Consider the following 6,229-nt stretch of genomic DNA (forward strand, 5'->3'; position numbering starts at 1 on the left):
CCTCAACGCCATTTTCCTGCACTATCCCCATATCCCTTGGTGCCCTTAATATCTAGAAATCTATCGATCTCTGTTTTGAATGTACTCAATGACTGAGCCTCCACAGCCCTCTGGGGTAGAGAATTCCAAAGATTCACCACCCTCTGAGTGAAGAAATTTCTCCTCATCTCTGTCCTAAAGTGCCTACCCCGTATCCTGAGACTGTGACCCCTGGTTCTAGATTCCCCAGCCAGGGGAAATATCCTCCCTGCATCTACCCTGTCGAGCCCTGTAAGAATTTTGTATGTTTCAATGAGATCACCTCTCATTCTTCTAAACTCTAGAGAATATAGGCCTAGTCGACCCAATCTCTCCTCATACGACAATCCCGCCAACCCAGGAATCAGCCTGGTGAACCTTCGTTGCACTCCCTCTATGGCAAGCATATCCTTTCTTAGGTAAGGAGACCAAAATTGTACACAATACTCCAGGTGTTCTCAAATCCTCTTGTAATAAAGGCCAACATACCATTTGCCTTCCTAATTGCTTGCTGCACCTGCATGTTAGCTTTCAGTGACTCATGTGCAAGGACACCCAGATCCCTTTGAACATCAACATTTCCCAATCTCTCACCATTTAAAAAATACTCTGCATTTCTGTTTTTCCTACCAAAGTGGATAACTTCACATTTTTCCACATTATATTCCATCTGCCATGTCCTTGCCCACTCACGTAGCCTGTCTATATCCCCTTGAAGCCTCTTTGCATCCTCCTCACAACTCACATTTCCACCTAGTTTTGTGTCATCAGCAAATTTGGAAATATTACATTTGGTCCCCTCATCCAAATCATTGATATAGATTGTGAATAGCTGGGGCCCAAGCACTAATCCCTGCGGTACCCCACTAGTCACAGTCTGCCAACCTGAAAAAGACCCATTTATTCCTACTCTCTGTTTTCTGTCTGTTAACCAATTCTCAATCCATACTAGTGTATTACCCCCAATTCCACGTGCTCTAACTTTGTTCACCAACCTCCTGTGTGGGACCTTATCGAAAGCTTTCCGAAAATCTAAATACACCACATCCACTGGTTCCCCCTTATCTATTCTACTAGTTACATCCTCAAAGAACCCCAATCGGTTTGTCAAACATGATTTCCCTTTCAGAAATCCATGTTGACTCTGCCAAATCCTATTATTATTTTCTAAGTGTCCTGTTATCATATCCTTTATAATAGATTTTAGCATTTTCCCTACTACTGATGTCAGGCTAACAGGTCTATAGTTCCCTGATTTCTCTGTCCCTCCTTTCTTAAATAATGGTGTTATATTTGCCACCCTCCAACTGTTCCAGAATCTATAGAATTTTGGAAGATGACAACCAATGCATCTACTATCTCTATCGCCACCTCTTTTTAAAACCCTAGGATGTAGATCATCAGGTCGTTGGGATTTATCGACTTTCAGTCCCATTAATTTCTCTAGTACTATTATTTTTTTACTAATATTAATTTCTTTCAGTTCCTCATTCTCGCCAGACCCTTGGTTCTCTAGTATTTCTGGGCGGTTTTTTGTGTCTTCTTCCATGAAGAGACACAAAGTATTTGTTTAATTTCTCTGCCATTTCCTTATTCCCCATTATAAATTCTCCCGTCTCTGTCTGTAAGGGACCCACATTTGCCTTTGCCAGTCTTTTCCTTTTTACATACCTAGAGAAGCTTTTACAGTCTGTTTTTATATTTCTCTCACATTCTATTTTCCCTTTATCAATTTCTTGGTCCTCCTTTACTGAACTCTAAAATGCTCCCAATCCTCAGGCTTACTGCTTTTTGTGACACCTTTATCTGCCTCTTCCTTTGATTTAATACTATCTTTAATTTCTCTTGTTAGCCACGGTTGGACCACTTTTCCTGTTGGGTTTTTGTACCTTAAAGGAATATATATTTGTTGCAAATTATGTATTAATTCTTTAAATGTCAGCCATTGCCTGTCTACCATCATACCTTTTAATGTAGTTCCCCAATCAACCACAGCCAACTTGCACTTCATACCTTCATAGTTTCCTTTATTTAGATTTAAGACCCTAGTTTCGGATTGAACTACATCACTTTCAAACTTAATGAAGAAATCTTTCATATTATGGTCACTCTTCCCCAAGGGCTCCTTTACAACAAGATTATTAATTAACCCTTTCTCATTGCACAATATTAGATCTAAAACAGCCTGTTCCCTAGTTGGTTCCTCAACATACTGATCTAGAAAACCATCTCGTATACATTCCAGGAATGTGTCCTCCACAGTATTAGTGATAATTTGGTTTGCCCAATCTATATGTATTAAAGTCTCCCATGATTTCTGTATTACCCTTGTTCCGTGCACTTCTAATTTCCTGCTTTATACCGTGCCCTACATTACCATTACTGTTAGGTGGCCTATAAACAACTCCCACCAATGTTTTCTGCCCCTTGCTGTTTCTTAGCTCCACCCAAACTGATTCTACACCTTGATCTCCTGAGCCAAGATCCCTTCTCACTATTGCTCTGATTTCATCCTTTATTAACAGCGCTACTCCACCTCCTTTTCCTTTTTGTCTGTCCTTCCTAAATGTCGAATATCCTTGAATATTCAGTTCCCGGCCTTGGTCACCCTACAGCCATGTCTCCAAAATGGCAATTAAATCATACCCATTGACTTCTATTTGTGCCGTCAATGCATCTACCTTGTTGCGAATGCTGCATACGTTCAGATAAAGTGCCTTTAATTTTGCCTTTCTAACATTTTGTCCTATTTTGACCTTATTTGCTGCTGGCCTTTGTTTCTGCTGCCTTTTAATTTCATTTACTACTTTTCTGCCTTCCACTTCCAGCTTTGTTACTCTCCCTTCTGAATCTTCTCTCAGGTTCCCATCCCCCTGCCAAGTTAGTTTAAACCCTTCCCAACAACACTAGCAAAACTCCCCACAAGGATATTGGTCCCGGCCCTGTTGAGATGCAACCTGTCCGGCCTGTACATAAGAACATAAGAAATAGGAGCAGGAGTAGGCCAATCGGCCCCTCGAGCCTGCTCCGCCATTCAATAAGATCACGGCTGATCTGATCCTAACCTCAAATCTAAATTCATGTCCAATTTCCTGCCCGCTCCCCATAATCCCTAATTCCCTTTACTTCTAGGAAACTGTCAATTTCTGTTTTAAATTTATTTAATGATGTAGCTTCCACAGCTTCCTGGGGCAGCAAATTCCACAGACCTACTACCCTCTGAGTGAAGAAGTTTCTCCTCATCTCAGTTTTGAAAGAGCAGCCCCTTATTCTAAGATTATGCCCCCTAGTTCTAGTTTCACCCATCCTTGGGAACATCCTTACCGCATCCACCCGATCAAGCCCCTTCACAATCTTATATGTTTCAATAAGATCGCCTCTCATTCTTCTGAACTCCAATGAGTAGAGTCCCAATCTACTCAACCTCTCCTCATATGTCCACCCCCTCATCCCCGGGATTAACCGAGTGAACCTTCTTTGTACTGCCTCGAGAGCAAGTATGTCTTTTCTTAAGTATGGAGACCAAAACTGTATGCAGTATTCCAGGTGCGGTCTCACCAATACCTTATATAACTGCAGCAATACCTCCCTGTTTTTATATTCTATCCCCCTAGCAATAAAAGCCAACATTCCGTTGGCCTTCTTGATCACCTGCTGCACCTGCATACTAACTTTTTGATCTTCTTGCACTCGGACCCCCAGATCCCTTTGTACTGCAGTACTTTCCAGTTTCTCGCCATTAAGACAATAACTTGCTCTCTGATTTTTCCTGCCAAAGTGCATAACCTCACATTTTCCAATATTGTATTGCATCTGCCAAATCTCCGCCCACTCACCCAGCCTGTCTAAATCCCCCTGTAGGTTTTTTATGTCCTCCTCACTCTCCACTTTCCCTCCCATCTTTGTATCATCTGCAAACTTTGATATGTTACACTCGGTCCCCTCCTCCAAATCGTTAATATAGATTGTAAAGAGTTGGGGACCCAGCACCGACCCCTGTGGAACACCACTGGTTACTGGTTGCCAGTCCAAGAATGAACCATTTATCCCAACTCTCTGCTTCCCGTTAGATAACCAATCCTCCACCCATGCCAGAATATTACCCCCAATCCAGCGATTCTTTATCTTGAGCAATAATCTTTTATGTGGCACCTTGTCGAATGCCTTCTGGAAGTCTAAATACACTACGTCCACTGGTTCCCCTTTATCCACCCTGTACGTTATATCCTCAAAGAACTCAAGCAAATTTGTCAGACATGACTTCCCCTTCATAAAGCCATGCTGACTTTGTCCTATTAAATTATGTTTATCCAAATGTTCCGCTACTGTCTCCTTAATAATAGATTCCAAAATTTTACCCACCACAGATGTTAGGCTAACTGGTCTATAATTTCCAGCCTTCTGCCTACTACCCTTTTTAAATAAGGGTGTTACATTAGCAGTTTTCCAATCTGCCGGGACCTTTGCCGAGTTCAGAGAATTTTGGAAAATTATTACCAAAGCATCCACAATCCCTACTGCCACTTCCCTCAAGACCCTCGGATGTAAGCCATCAGGTCCAGGGGATTTATCCGCCTTGAGTCCCATTATTTTACTGAGTACCAATTCTTTAGTGATTTTAATCGTATTTAGCTCCTCCCCCCCTAGAGCCCCCTGTTTGTCCAGTGTTGGGATATTCTTAGTGCCCTCTACCGTAAAGACTGAAACAAAATATTTGTTCAGCATTTTTGCCATCTCCATGTTTCCCACCATTAATTTCCCGGTCTCATCCTCTAAGGGACCTACGTTTGCCTTAGCCACCCTTTTTCTTTTTATATAACTGTAGAAACTCTTGCTATCTGTTTTTATATTTTTTGCTAATTTATTTTCATAATCTATCTTCCCTTTCTTAATCAATCCTTTAGTTACTTTTTGCTGTCTTTTGAAGACTTCCCAATCTTCTATCCTCCCACTAAGTTTGGCTACCTTATATGTCCTTGTTTTTAGTCGGATACTGTCCTTAATTTCTTTACTTAGCCACGGATGGCTGTCATTTCTTTTACACCCTTTTTTCCTCAGTGGAATATATTTGTTTTGAAAGTTGTAAAATAACTCCTTAAATGAACACCACTGCTCATGTACCGTCTTACCCTTTAATCTATTTTCCCAGTCCACTTTAATCAATTCCGCTCTCATACCATCATAGTCTCCTTTATTCAAGCTCAGTACGCTTGTTTGAGAATCAACCTTCTCACCATCTAATTGGATATGGAATGTAACCATGGGGCATTGGGACCAGGTTCCACCTCCCCAGAACCGGTCCCAATGCCCCAGGAATCTAAAGCCCTCCCTCCTGCACCATCTCTCCAGCCACGCATTCATCCTATTCTCTATCCTCCTATTTCTATTCTCGCTAGTGCGTGGCATCGGGAGTAATGATTACTACCTTTAAGGTTCTGCTTATTAATCTCTTTCCTAACTCCTTAAACTGTTCCTTCAGGACCTTATCCCTCTTTCTACCTAGGTCGTTGGTATCGATATGGACCACAACCTCTGGTGTTCACCCTGCTGCCCGGAATGTTCTGCAGCCGCTCGGTAACATCCTTGACGCTGGCACCCGGGAAGCAGCATACCATCCTGGAATGATGAGGATCATTGGGAATAGAATTGCCATTGGTTGCAGAATCAGCTGTTCGTGTCAGTAATACCAAATTGAAGTGTGTAAAAGGCAATGTTACTCCACCGAATGTGCAGGGGGCGCTGTCCTCCCAGTCCCTCATCCGCAGAGCCATCTTGCGTCCTCGCTGAACTCGTCGGCGCTGCTTCCGCTTTCACTTCCGATTGGTTAGTGACTTCTCTCACTTCGCATTGGTCAGCTGCCTGGGTGGTGGCTATTGGCTGTTGCCACGTTACGGCGCAATAGCAGTGCCACGTCGGCCGAGTTAGAGGAGAGGCCGGGGATCGGCGGGGAGAGCGGGAGGAGAGGCCGGGAGAGCGGGAGGAGAGGCCGGGGAGAGCGGGAGGAGAGGCCGGGGATCGGCGGGGAGAGCGGGAGGAGAGGCCGGGGAGAGCGGGAGGAGAGGCCGGGGATCGGCGGGGAGAGCGGGAGGAGAGGGCGGGGAGAGTGAGGGCAGAGGCCGGGGATCGGCGGGGAGAGCGGGAGGAGAGGCCGGGGATCGGCGGGGAGAGTGAGGGCAGAGGCCGGGGATCGGCGGGGAGAGCGGGAGGAGAG

Source organism: Heptranchias perlo, chromosome 17 (assembly GCF_035084215.1).
Source record: "Heptranchias perlo isolate sHepPer1 chromosome 17, sHepPer1.hap1, whole genome shotgun sequence".
In the NCBI taxonomy this organism is placed as follows: domain Eukaryota; kingdom Metazoa; phylum Chordata; class Chondrichthyes; order Hexanchiformes; family Hexanchidae; genus Heptranchias; species Heptranchias perlo.